Source organism: Syngnathus scovelli, chromosome 4 (genome assembly GCF_024217435.2).
Source record: "Syngnathus scovelli strain Florida chromosome 4, RoL_Ssco_1.2, whole genome shotgun sequence".
NCBI lineage: Eukaryota > Metazoa > Chordata > Actinopteri > Syngnathiformes > Syngnathidae > Syngnathus > Syngnathus scovelli.
In genome coordinates, this window is record NC_090850.1 from 6,206,151 (window position 1) to 6,220,382 (window position 14,232).

Sequence of the window (14,232 nt, forward strand, 5' to 3'; positions counted from 1 at the left end):
TCGACCACCTGCCTGCCTCCGACTACGCGCTGTGCTCTGCTGCTCAGCCACGCCAGCCAGATCGCAAGTCCAGCGTTCCACTTCCCCTTTCCCCCTTTTCAATAAAGGATTGTGCTGCACTTGGTCGCCCTGTCGCCTGTGACAGTGCAATCACATTTGTAAATGAATGGCTTCTGGTTTTTGAAATGTAAATAAACCAACCTACTGTGATAAAACAACAAAATTGCAATAACTGCATTAACCATCAAAATGAAGTCTAATTGTAACTGTATTCTTGAAACAAATCTGAATAACGAAAAATATTCTAATAACGGCATTAACCATCAAAGTAAAGTCTAACTGTAGTCTTGTAACAAATCTGAATGAGGAAAAACATTGCAATAAAATCATGCAAACTGTTACCGCTATTATTGGGAAGCCTGAGGACTGTATGGGGCAGGGGTCGGCAACCCAAAATGTTCAAAGAAACATATTGATCCCCTCCCCCCCAAAAAAACATAGCTGTCTGGAGCCGCAAAAATCTAAAAGCTTTTTATAAGGCAACATAGACTGTCAACACATGAGCTGTATGCCTACTATTAAAATAATTAAGTAGGCTACAAATACAAAGCGACAAAGCGATGCAAAATGTCGCCCCTGGATAGCCAGAGGACTTTGTTGTGCAGTAGGAGATCGGCATATTCGCTGTCAACTTTGTTAGGGTTTACAGATTATCTTGATTATCTTGATCGTATGATTATGTTGGAATGTAGACTAGAATTATTAACTTTGTTTAAACCTTTTACCTTTCCTTGACTCTGAAAAGTTCAGTTGTTGAAACTTTCCAAATGGTGTGGAAACATTCTTGCTTAGTCATCTAAAATGCTCCACTAGTTTCTGTTTCCACGACCTTGTAAAACAGTGAGCTGGGACCCTCCGCACTGATTAACCAGTTGCTGAGGTGACCACCAAACATGTCCAATGTCACCCCCACCCTACCTGTTCTCAATAAATATGCTCTTGCAAGAGACCAAAGGCAGACTTTGTTCGAACACTGCTGTACCTACAGTAACGAGCAAATTCTCCACTTGCAAAGGGCATACTGTCTCCCGTGTGGTTTTTGCAAAATAAGTTAGAGTGAGCACCACTCTAACATTTTGGTGCCGTGACCCAGATTCTCTCATGCCCGCCATCTGCCTGACGGAGGATGACGTGCTGCATTGTCGACAAGCCAGCGTCCATTAGGAGGACCTGGAAAAGAAAGACCTGGGAAGAAAATTCTTCGCTGGGCCAGCATCTTAGGTCTGCCTTCGTCTGACAGGGGTGGATTGATGGGATCCGGCAGTGCAACGAACCAGGGGACAAGTAAGTTAAAGCCCTAAAGTTGTGTGATTGTGTTGTTGTGAAACGCGTAAAAGGTAAAAGTACATGGGGAAAAGTACAAGTAAATAGGCAGGACAGAAGATCTTAAGTCTTGTGGAAGGAGGGGGTGTTGTAGAGCCCCCCTCCGGATGAAGTGGCTCTTCTGGAGCAGTGGTTCTCAAACCGTTTTATATATTTTAGTAAAATCTCACATACCCCCTAGAGTACCTCCGTGTACCCTTATTTGACAACCACTGTTCTAGAGTACTACTTTGCGTTGGCAGGGCTGGGTAACAGGAATGTTGTCTCTAGTTCCCAGGGTAGGAAGGGGTGTTGTAGAGTCCCCTCTCTGGATGAAGCAGCTCTTTTTTTTAAAAGAGGACTTCGCGTTGGCAGGGATAAGAAACTTGTGTGGTTGAGAGTGTGACTGGGAGGATAAATTGACTAAAAACAGTTCTAGCATTGATCCACGGCAATAACACAGGCTAGTAGTTTGTTGAAAGGTCAATTTAAACCGGCATTGAGGATCCTCAAAGAAAAAAAAATTGACAAAAAATTGCATAAACCTAAAATACCAAATTAAGATGGGAAATAAAAACGGTAAATCTCTAGCTCTTGAAGGAGATGAGAAGTACATGGCGAGTCGATTTCTTAATTGTATGCGATAAATGCCGAAGTGGAAGAAAAAGTATGGAGTACAAGGAAAGTTGAAAGTTGAAATGTGGAACGTTGTGGTAGAACTTTTGGAGGAGAGTGTGGCTAGGAAGCCAAAGGGATTGAGAAAGGAAAGAAAAGAGAGAGAATTGAGTTGTGCTAGAGTGTGGTTGAAAGCTTCACAAGAGAGGAGAAAACAAATCCAAAAGACAAAAGATCCATCCATCCATCCATTTTCTGAACCGCTTAGTCCCCACGGGGGTCGCGGGCGTGCTGGAGCCTATCCCAGCCGTCATCGGGCAGTAGGCGGGGGACACCCTGAACTGGTTGCCAGCCAATCGCAGGGCACACAGAGACAGACAACCAATCTCACTCACACTCACACCTAGGGACAATTTAGAGTCTTCAATCGGCCTACCAAGCATGTTTTTGGAATGTGGGAGGAAACCGGAGTGCCCGGAGAAAACCCACGCGGGCCCGGGGAGAACATGCAAACTCCACACAAGGAGGGCCGGAGGTGGAATCGAACCCGCACCCTCCTAACTGTGAGGCGAACGTGCTACCCAGTGCGCCACCGAGCCGCAAGACAAGACAAAAGATAGAAAGGTGAAAAGTTGCTGCGAGTATCAAAAAAGGCGAAAGTTCTGATGTATTTTATCTAGATGATAATGGTAATGATCTAGATGAAGATACAACGGTCTTCTTCCAAAGTTCCCAAAGGGGCAGAGGAAGAGTTAGAGACCAAAAAGCCCGCAGGCTACCATTCAATTCAAAACCTCCATCAGATTCTGACAACAGTTGGAACTGTGGGAAATGTGGACACTGGTCAAAAGAGTGTTTTAGAAAAAAACAAAACCAATCAAAGGGCAGAGGAAAGGGCAGAGGAAAAGTCACATTTTCAGCATGACAAGCTTCCTCCCCTTTGACCGCTCATGCTCATACAGAGAAAGAAAGAATAGAGCTCCTGTCCATACAAGAAGTATGACAATGCTGTTTGTATGCCCAAATGACCAGAGATCAAATTGTGTGCACACTAAAGTTAAAATTTGCAAATGAAGTGGTAAAGAAATGCAAATTGCTTCTAAAAGATAAATACAAAATTAGAATGTGCTGTCCTCGCGTGCGTGGGAGGGACCAGCTCATGATCGACTGCAGGAAATGGCCAGCCTGTGACGAATCATTGGTGCTGGGACCTACCTTTCGCGCGCGAGAGCTGTGCATGTGTGTGCGTATGTGTTAGAATGATGAAATTGGCTAAACCTTTAGTGTGAAGACATTTGCTAGACCAGGGGTGGGCAAACTTTTTGACTTGCGGGCCGAATTGGGTTCTAAATTTTGACCGGGGGGCCGAACCAGGAGCAGATGGATGTAGTGTTTGTGTGAAGTAATATAAACGACCTGTAAAGGTCATTGCATAAAAGGTTTTGGCCTTTAGTAGGTAGTAAAGCATGGATATTCAAAAAAAGTTTTTTGAAAACAAATGCATTTATTAACAGCATTAAAAAAAAAAAAACATCCCTAAAAAACTGCTATCAGTGATTCTCATAAAATATGACACTGTTATTATGAATAACAGTCTCCATCACTTCAGTGCCTGCAGGTCAGATTAATGACAGATGTATGTTTATCTTATGAGATCACATCAAACGGCAAACATTCTGACCAAATATATCATCTTGAAGAATCGGTGAAAGCATACATCCAAATAAAGTAATCAAAACGGCAACACGGTGAGTGGTATCTGAAAATCAGAGCAGAGTTTTAACTCACAAACACCTGGTAACAGAAGTGAGGAAACGGAAAACACTTCCTTAAAGTAAGCCTTAAGAACTTTAAAGGTTAAGATTAGTCACAAACAGGTGGTGCATCAATGTCCTTGAGCATCCTGCATTGTTTGAAAATGAGAATGGTCGCTAGTTTCAATCCCTGCTATTTGTACAGATCATATTCAAAATGCATTCTTTTACAACAAACTTGAAAGCCTCCCCTTCATTTTCAGTGTTCATTTGATGTTGATGTTCATGTGGCTGAACGTCACGTCGCGTACGTCGAGCCAAATTGGCCACTCTTTTTAAACACTCGGCACTCAGTTTCCTTGGGCGACTCATTTTAATGGAAGGATTCCAGGGGAAGGTTTGTGGGTGGCTTTAGCGTAAAACTGTATCCGAAAACTCGGCGCGCAAATTACAAGAATGCTGTCGTCACAGCCCACGCTCTAAATTCGGCACTGCTACAAATAGAGCGCGAGTGCGCCATTTCCGTACTACTGAGTACGTACACACACTTGTGAGTGTGCACCGAGCTTTCTGACACGGCTTCCGGTAGTAAATGCGCAGGCGAGTGGTTCCCCATCTACTGGGGAAACGCAGTCATTGCAGGCAAAATGACCGAAAAAAAAAAAAGTTTAATAATACAATTTATTTAGGGTTGGCGGGCCGGATTAAACGGTCCCGCGGGCCGGATGTGGCCCGCGGGCCGTAGTTTGCCCATACCTGTGCTAGACTGTGGTCTATCCAAATTGCACCACAAAACAGAAACAATTTTGAAAAATAAGAATGAGCGGAAAAGAGAGAAATCTGTTTGCGTGCAGAAACTGATCCGCACTAGTGCATGTTAGTGTCGAGCCCTCATGGGAAATTCCGAAGAAAAAAAAAAAGACAGAACATGCTTTCAGGAATTGGATGAGGCGAAATTGTGAATTTGAGACATTGCAATGCTACATTTAAAAGGAATAACTGATAGGTTGTGTTGGAAGTTTATACAATCTTCTATATGTGAGCTAAATCTGAGAGATTGAGTTCTTTAAATTTAAAAAAACAAAGAAAAAAATCAGATTAATTTGCCAGCAGTTTTTTTTGTGTTGAGTTTTTTTTTTTTGATTGGTGGATTGTTCTATCAGGAACCTTGAGTTGAAAATGGTATATGAATGTTGTGTGGAGTGCTTGGATAAATTGGGACCAATGTGATAGAAAGACTCCTTTTTGGAGACTGTGCGTGAGATGCAAATGAAAATTGATAAATGATTGCCTGAATGAAAGGAAAATACAGGTTGAATGGTTGAAGTTGTTGGCGACTACTATGGAAAATTAGTAGAGCAACTTTGAAGAAAGTGATTTTGAGTAAGTTGAATGCTAAGAAGAAAAAAAAGTTTGCTTTTGGATTGATAATTAACTAGAGAAAAAAAACTGGAGAACCAGTAACACATGCAGAAGATGTGTGATCTGGGAAATTGAGAAGCGTTTTGGACAAAGTCAAATTAAATGATGATAGAATAATATGTAGTAAAGAACACACTCTCACTAAAGGTTTGTCAAGGTGTGAGGCATGGGCGTTGCCAAGCCTCAGAAGGAGTGAGTGAGTAGGACAGATAGTGAAAGATAGTAATAATACAACACTTTACGACGTATGGATTCTCAAATACATTTGGCGTCATACCATTAAGTTAATATTTTCTCAAGCTTTTCAAACTTTTGCTTGAAGCAATCTGAAGACGATTGAAAAGTGACTACATACGCTATGAGGAAGTTGTGTAGGTGTTATGCGCTTCCCTGGCTAATCAACACTTGTTTGAATGAAAAGGAGGAGGGGGAATTGGCTGGGCTTCCTGAAAAACTGTGGACAAAGTGCCCATCTGATGTAGGACGTTTAATGTCCATTACCCTAGTACAAATCCAACCAAGATCAGAGAATCTCCTTTAAAACATGAGGCAATAAATGGGATAGCCCCTGTCATAAATGGTCTTTGGTTAGGAGGAAGCATTAGGAAGTGCTCAAACTCTTCCCACAAACACTCCTATTTGCTCAGTTCAACAAGGCAATACTATTGACTACAAGAGTTGCAAAGAACAGACGAAGAACAGTCCTTGGCAGATAGCATGATCAGAGCACTCAAACTGAAAGATGTGTCAAATGCAAATTTACTGCCGCCTGATCTTTCTTCCGCACAGGTCAACAACTGCTCCAAGCCAGGAGACTGGGATGACATAAACGTCATCAAAAAGGACAAACTGGGCCAGCCATGGTGGGAGGGGCCATTCCAAGTTTTGCTGGCTACCCCCACTGCACTGAACATTGCTGGATGGCCCAGCGAAGTTTCACCTCAACCACTGGACGTTAAAGAGAGAGTGCTGTACCCCATTTTCGGAGTGGGGGGAAGTCTGACTACAAAGGGGCCTCGTCGTTTAGGGCGGGGCGTCTCAATGTTGGTGAAGAATGGAATCCATAAGATCCCCACTCTGACTAGGCAATGGCAGTGTCTCTGCCAGCTTAGTAGCAACGGGGCTCCACATGCCAGGTGGATCCTTTGCTGCGTTGTGGTTGAAGCGTACTATTGTCTATGGGCTCGTCTGAATAGACCAAGTGACAATGTCGACCGAGGAAAAAGATGGTCACATGATGAGAACTTTGAGGACTGGTCATGGGATCCCAGAAACCCACACGAAACCAACACTTGATACCGGTGTGTGATGTTCACTGTGAGATCCCACACACAGGAGGGATGCTGTGTGTTCCAAACTCCCCCCCTTCCTCCACGCAAGTTCACCTGGAGGCCAGAACAATGACTGCCGCTGAAGCAAAATGCATGGCCTCTGTGGGAGGGGTTGGATTTTAATACCATGCTGTCACAGTCAATGATGCTACCCCTACCGCCCTGCACTCACAGAAAAGAACCTGTGATCGAAGTCAAGTCAAGTTTATTTGTATACCCCTAAATCACAAACAGTCTCAAAGGGCTTCACATAGACAAAAATTGACAATTATTCTCAAAGCATCCCCTGATCTTAAGCTCCCAAAAGGGCAAGGAAAAACTCAAAAAAACCCTGCCAGGGGAAAATGAGAAACCTTGAGAAGGGACCACAGATGGAAGGATCCCCCTTTCAGGATCACCAGGTTGTAATGGATGCAGAGAGGGCACAAGTAATGCATAATATGAAAATCAATGAAAAAATGGATGTCGGAGGTGCCCTCGATTGTCCTGGCAGTGTCTTCAAGGAGGTTGAGCTGCAGTTTCCTCAGCTTGAATTGGTCCCCGAGAATCCAGCTAGCCGCTATCAGCTTTTGCGCCACCTAACCCCCTCCCCAGCCAGGGAGTGGGTGGGCAGAGAGAACAAAACAAACTCCGGCCGAATCGGCCACTACAAGTTAGTTAAAGGCCATCTCATAGAAATGTGTCTTTAAACGTGTCTTAAATCTTTCTACTGAAGTAGTAGTTCTAATATCCATTGGTAGGGCATTCCAAAGCTCTGGAGCCCAAATAGAGAATGCTCTAGAACCTGCAGACATTTTAACTCTTTTGGATTAGTCCCAATGTGACTGTTGAAGGACGATAGATGCCACAAGTGGCCTAAACAAAAAGGCTACCTGGAATGGACTACACGTGTTTCATCCAAGAAAATGAAACCCACGAATGCATTAACGACTGCTCTCCAGGAGGAAACTGGATGGGAGCTTTGGACATCACCACTGTGTGCCAGGATGGGAGAGCCATTTCAAGGCGTAAGGGCTCTCCCACCGACATGGCTGCACCACCAAACGGAACATACTTCATTCAGAATGGCTGGTGGCTTTGTGGTCACAAGGTTTATCCAATGCTGCCCGCTAACTGGACAGGAGTGTGTGCACCAGTGTGGGTGACGGACCACACCTACAGGATACAACATCATCAGCTGACGACAACACACAACTCTTCTGGACGTCGACGCAGGGCTGTTGCAACCTTTGACCCTCATGACCCTGTCTGGGGTGCGAATGTTCCAGACAACCATAAAGTATGGTCCGTCAGAGACAAAGTTGTTCATGCGCTTTTTCCTTGGATCGGAGTTGGAAAACAATCACTCTTCATCGAGACACTGAACGATCGTTTCCAATCTTTTGTGAATTTCTCGCTGCAGGTCAATGATGGACAAATCAGAGAGATTCAGGCTATTAGGCTAATGGTCTTGCAAAACAGGTTGGTTCTGGACTTGATGACTGCAGCACAAGGTGGCGTGTGCCACATTATTGGGACTTCCTGTTGCACATACATACCAGGAGAAAATGACACGCACATCAACGACGCCATGAAATCACTGAAGAACTTGCAGCAGGCCATGTCAAACAACAAAGTCCCACGTCAATGGGATTTCTTTTCATGGCTATTCTCTGCCAACTGGTGGCAACTAGTGTTGAATTTGTGACTCCTGTGCTTGTTGTGCTGGTGTTATTGTGCTTATTTGCAACCTGTGTTGTCCCGTGCTTGAAGTCTGCTGTATCAAGATCTTTATCTTCTACCATAGCACAGGCGCGAATACAACATGTCAGACATGTCGGATGTGATGACTATGACGCGCTGCGGAAAGATGATTGCGATGATGCTGTTTAGCCGTACATATTTTGCAGAAACTTAATGATTTGACCATCGAAAATGCTTCGCAAGTGAAGGATACAATGATGTGCTGTTTCTGTGTTTTTCTTTTTCTTTTTATTATTATTCTTTCTTCAATATGTTTTCTTACTTATGTTTGATTAATCGGGGTTGACATACTCATGATAAACAGGAGGGATATGTTAGGGTTTACAGATTATTTTGATTATCTTGATCGTATGATTATGTTGGAATGTAGACTAGAATTATTAACTTTGTTTAAACCTTTTACCTCTCCTTGACTCTGAAAAGTTTAACCATTCAGTTGTTGAAACTTTCCAAATGGTGTGGAAACATTCTTGCTTAGTTAGTCATCTAAAATTCTCCAGTAGTTTCTGTTTCCACGACCTTGTAAAACAATGAGCTGGGACCCTCCGCACTGATTAACCAGTTGCTGAGGTGACCACCAAACATGTCCAATGTCACCCCCACCTTACCTGTTCTCAATAAATATGCTCTTGCAAGAGACCAAAGGCAGACTTTGTTCGAACACTGCTGTACCTACAGTAACGAGCAAATTCTCCATTTGCAAGTGTTTAAAGGGCATACTGTCTCCCGTGTGGTTCTTGCAAAATAAGTTAGAGTGAGCACCACTCTAACAAACTTCATCTAGCAATTCACGGAACTGGCGGTGGTTTAATGCTTTTGCGATTATTTTGTTCACAATACGGATGATGAGGTTCATTACCTCCATACACTCCGGTGGAAATGTTTACGCACACAGTGCCTCTGCAATATGCAATGGAATGCAAGCAAATTTCAATCCAATGCTCTCTGTCGTAAAGTCACTAACTTTTCGACCCGCTCATACTCGGTGCGCCGTCTAAAATCAGGTGGCCAGTTTATATCTCTGTCATTTAAACACTGCAGCACAATTTTTTTTTATAATAAATAACCATAAATGAAATACTCTCGGCAGCACACAAACGTAAGTCATCGATCGAGACAACAAAATACATTTGCTGGCGACGATTTGTCTCCGTGCCGCTGCGTAACGGCAACTCATATGATGCGAGGCAAACTTAAAGGAGTGCGCCGGAGCTGTCAATCAAACGGCGCGCACGCAAAGCAAACCGCGATCGGACAAACAGCACAACCGTGGACAGTATCCATCCATCCATCCATCCATCCATCCATCCATCCATCCATCCATCCATCCATCCATCTTCTTCCGCTTATCCGGGGTCGGGTCGCGGGGGCAGCAGCTCTAGGAGGGAGTCCCAGACTTCCCTCTCCTCAGCCACTTCATCCAGTTCATCCCGGGAGATCCCAAGGCGTTCCCAGGCCAGCTGAGAGACATAGACTCTCCAGCGCGTCCTGGGTCGTCCCCGGGGTCTCCTACCGGAGGGACATGCCCGGAACACCTCCCCAGGGAGGCGTCCAGGAGGCATCCTGATGAGATGCCCGAGCCACCTCATCTGGCTCCTCTCAACGTGGAGAAGTAGCGATTCTACTCCCGGATGACCGAGCTTCTCACCCTATCTCTAAGGGAGAGCCCAGACATCCTGGGGAGAAAACTCATTTCGGCCGCTTGTATCCGTAGACAGTAGTAACAATGAAATGTATATGCTCACTTTGTGTCAAAGACGCACATGATCACAGCAACATAGTCGATACCAGCAACCTTTAATTTACCGCTGCGCACAAGTGAAAATCGATATAATGTCTAGACCCCGGATATAAGACGACCCCCACTTTTTCAGTCTTATTTCAATGCAAAAAACATCGTCTTATATTCGGGCCAAAACGGTATTACACGTTAGGAAGTTCAAAACATCAAAACGCGCACTGTTGATAACATAGAACAACAGACAATAATTTATAATGAATGTCTAACTCAATATATATCTTAATCATCACATGCATTAGTTAACAAGACCTGATATAATTACCCGTCTGTTGTCTGTCATGTGTAGCTTCCCCACAATAAAAGCACAAGTTAGATAAATCATCTGTGAAAACAAAGACAGAAGCAGTGCTATAGTACTTCCCTGTGTAAAACTTAACTGAGTTGTATATAGCATTGATAGCACAGTCACGACCATTCTTTGGGTGGCAATAACATCTCTTGGTTGCATATTACTTACCAGTCTCTAATAGAAGCGTTGTGGCTATTTGCAGCCTGTACCTATTAACATCATGTGCCTTTGCTGAGAAATATATTTCTTCATTTGAAAGAAGATGCTCTGCAAACTGAAAAAGACAATGTCAGATGTTTACAGTGCATAAAGAATGCTTTAAATGTTTGCCATCTTTGGCCTATATATCATACAAAAAAAAAGTTTTAGTCCTTTGTTGTATGAGCTCTAAATTTGTTGGGTTTTTTTAGTTTTGAGTAATGTTTGATTAAGTTTTTGCATAATTGCGTGATATGAGTTTGGTAAATCTAGTCTGTAAATAAAATGCATACTTTCAAAGCAAAGACACCACAAGAGGTTGAATCTTGTTGCCTGGGATGGGGGACAATGCCACAAGTCCACCTGAAAACATTGCACCCTTTCTTGTGCATGAACGCCCTGAAATATAAGAGCCTCTACATATCAACACAAATTTCAAGTTTTATCCGTCAATTACATAATTTGTATTGATAAAAACAAAAACATAGTCCACTTTTATTAAAAAAAAAGCGCACATCTTCAGTTAAATGTTGCTATCGTAATAGTACTCTGACTTTTAGAAGCCTGATTCCAGCCATTTTTTAATGTCCATTTGAGACTCACCAAGAGGATCAAGTAGTAAGGACCTTTTTTCTCCTGGCATGATTGCTTATATTTTATACACAAAATATGAGGTTTTATTACTCATATGCATGAATTATTAAACATTTTGCACACAACTATATATTTGTTGATGTAATGTTACTCCCTCTTGTGGCAATTAAAACATTTCTTTACCGCCAGCTTCCAATGATTATTGTCACAATTCGTCCCCGGGTGCTTTAATACATCTGTTACCATGGTTTCTGTTTGTGTTGTCCCTCCCCTCCTGTGTTACCTCAATCAATGTAACCACAGTCACCTGCCTCTTGTTACCTGTTTTGTATTTAAGTCCTGTCTGCCCCTCACTCCCTGTCGGATCATTGATGTCTCCACGTTTGATGTCGTTCTTGTTTCTGGTTTCTTGGTTCCTGTCTGTTGGTTTGTTCCCCTCATCCTCCCTTCCAACTACCTTTTCCCTCAATAAACCCTGGTCCAAGCTGCATTTGGTCGCCCTGCTCCATACTGATCCGTGACAATTATGCTCATTGACAATGCCAACAATAAGCTTGTACTCCACTGGGTTGATCTAAATTAAACAGAAGAAAAAAATATGTCTGCCAATAATTTCAATAAAATGTGTAAAGAAGAAAATGAATGCCAATTGAGTTTTTTAATAAATGTGTCTTAATAATGTTGTTGGGCCACTAATTCAATAAACAATACTAATACAGACAGACCTTGAGTCTCTGGCTCTTCCCATTCCATAAATCAAATAAGTCATTGCAAATGAGTCAATATAGGAAACTTTTTCCACACTGATTTGGTTGCGTTTGTTCACCAACAACAGGAGGTACACGTTTATAACCTGTAATTGAAATGGCAAACACATTGAAACAGAAAATGTTTTTTCCACCCCAAAAAAATACAGCGCTGCCAATTAAGACTAGAAACAAAACAGTCAAACGGAGAAACCTAAATTTTAGATATGAAACCATCATTTTACCTCTGATTCCAGCTCTGTCAGGATTGAGTTGAGCCAGGGCAACCAAATGCAGCTTGAACAAGGATTTATTGAAGGGAAGGGGGAAGGTGAACAAAGGAACCGGCGGAAAGAAGCTCACGGACAGCGAGCGGGAAACGGGATTCCCCTCGTACCAAGCGGAGACCAGGAAGAGGTTCTGACCGTGAGCCTACACACAAGACCCGGCGAAGACACAACAGGCGGGGAAACAAATGGGAAGAAACAGGAGACACCGACCGAGATGAAACACGCGGACAGGGTTTAAATACATGAGTGAGCAGGTGATAGTCATTGCAGTAATGAAGGGGTGTGGCTGAGGGTAGTTGCCGGCTAAGCGTCCTCTGGCACGGGCGTGACAAGCTCAGAATTGGGTCCAACTTTTACAATGTCCCAAAAGAACAATTTGTACACCCTGATTTTTGATAGGAGAACATGGACGTGCTTTCCCTTCCAGGCATCTTGAACGTCTGCCAAAAATAAGTCAGTGTCAATGTGGTTCATTCCATAGCAGCAAGTAGCATTTATAAAAGACTTCGTGAGTACAAGACCTGTGCCACATATCATAATGTATGTCTTAACATATTTACAGTTTTATCGTGAATACATCTTAAATTTGTCTAAATTTTACCTCGTTTGTCTAAAGGTCAAAGACAGTCGTGGTGGTTTTGAGGTATTCAGAGCAGGGGAAAAGGGAGCTGTGGCTGGAGGAGCTGTGGCTGATGGAGCAGTGGCAGAGGGGGCGGTGACTGGAGGAGCTGTAGCTGTCGGAGCAGTGGCAGAGGGGGTGGTGACTGGACGAGCTGTGGCTGGAGGAGCAGTGGGAGAAGGGGCGGTGACTGGAGGAGCTGTGGTTGGAGGAACAGTGGCAGAGGGGGCAATGGCTAGAGGAGATGTAGCTGGAGAAGCAGCGGCAGAGGGGGCGGTGACTGGAGGAGCTGCGACTGGAGAAGCAGTGGCAGAGGGGGCGGTGACTGGAGGAGCTGCGACTGGAGGAGCAGTGGAAGAGGGAGCGGTGCCTGGAGGAGCTGCGGCTGGAGTAGTGGGAGAGGGAGCGGTGGTTGGAGGAGCTGTGGCTGGAGGAGCAGTGGCAGAGGGGGCAGTGGCTGGAGGAGCTGAGGCTGGTGGGGATGGTGACTGCGTCACCCAGGAGGGTGGTCCTTTTTTTTTCATACCGGTGAGGCACGCTTTGTTTATTTTCTTTGTATGGTTTTATGTGGTCAATGTTTACTTTGGGGACCAAGGCTCCATTCTCATCCTGGAGGTCAGCTGTCTTGCCCTCAATCGCCACAATTTTGTATGGCCCCAAAAAATGGAGGTCCAATTTTCCTCCCTTTTTTTGTTCAAGATATCCGATGTGTAGAGTCGGTGTGGTCCCCGAGATTGTTTTTGGGTGCCTTGTTTTTTCCTGCGCCTTTCTAATATGCTCTCTAACTTTCTCAAATAGTTGGTCTTGTTTGTTATGGTCTTGTGCCATAACTTCCATCCCCACCGCATCCTCCACAGTGATATCAACCTTCAGAAAAAGCAAATATTTGCTGTAATGATCAAAGTGTCAAAAAGTTTTAGTTTTATAATTGTGTTTTACAATTAAGATGTAACAAAACAACTTCAACAAGCAAATTGTCCTTGATTGTTTAAAAACTTCTCCATGATACGGTAAATCCTTGTAATGGATCATGGATCTTGATGTGCCAAAATCTTACCTCGTAGTGTTCTGGCACCTGAATGGGGTAGCGTGCCTCTCTGCCGAACATCAGAAGTTACGGTGAGTACTTTGTCGTCATTTGTTTCTTGGTCTGAAGACCAAACGTAACTTCATCCAAATATTCATCCCAGCTTTCCGAATGCTGACAAACCGCTTTGCTCAGAGCTCTAAAAAACAAAATCAGTTTTAAAATTACACTGGTGACGGTGTTTTTTTTTTTGTAATTAATTTTGGAAAATTGTATAAAAATGACTCCAGTAACCCTTTTTAAACCAAAATGTGTTTTTCTGACCTAACAGTTTTTATAGTGCATGTTATTCATTGCCTTGAAAACAAAAACAAACACGAGTATCATCATAACAAGAAATTGTCAAAGATTAATTTGAGTAAACAAAGTATACTCACCTTT

General features: G+C 43.4%; 1 long non-coding RNA gene across 1 annotated transcript; it reads left to right on the forward strand.

Moving 5' to 3' along the window:
- Positions 1–557: 557 nt before the first annotated feature.
- LOC137840248 (uncharacterized) lies at positions 558–8,944 on the forward strand. Its single transcript, XR_011086776.1, has 2 exons — positions 558–1,344; positions 5,943–8,944. It is a non-coding gene; the product is annotated as an uncharacterized lncRNA (long non-coding RNA).
- The last annotated feature ends 5,288 nt before the right edge of the window (positions 8,945–14,232 follow it).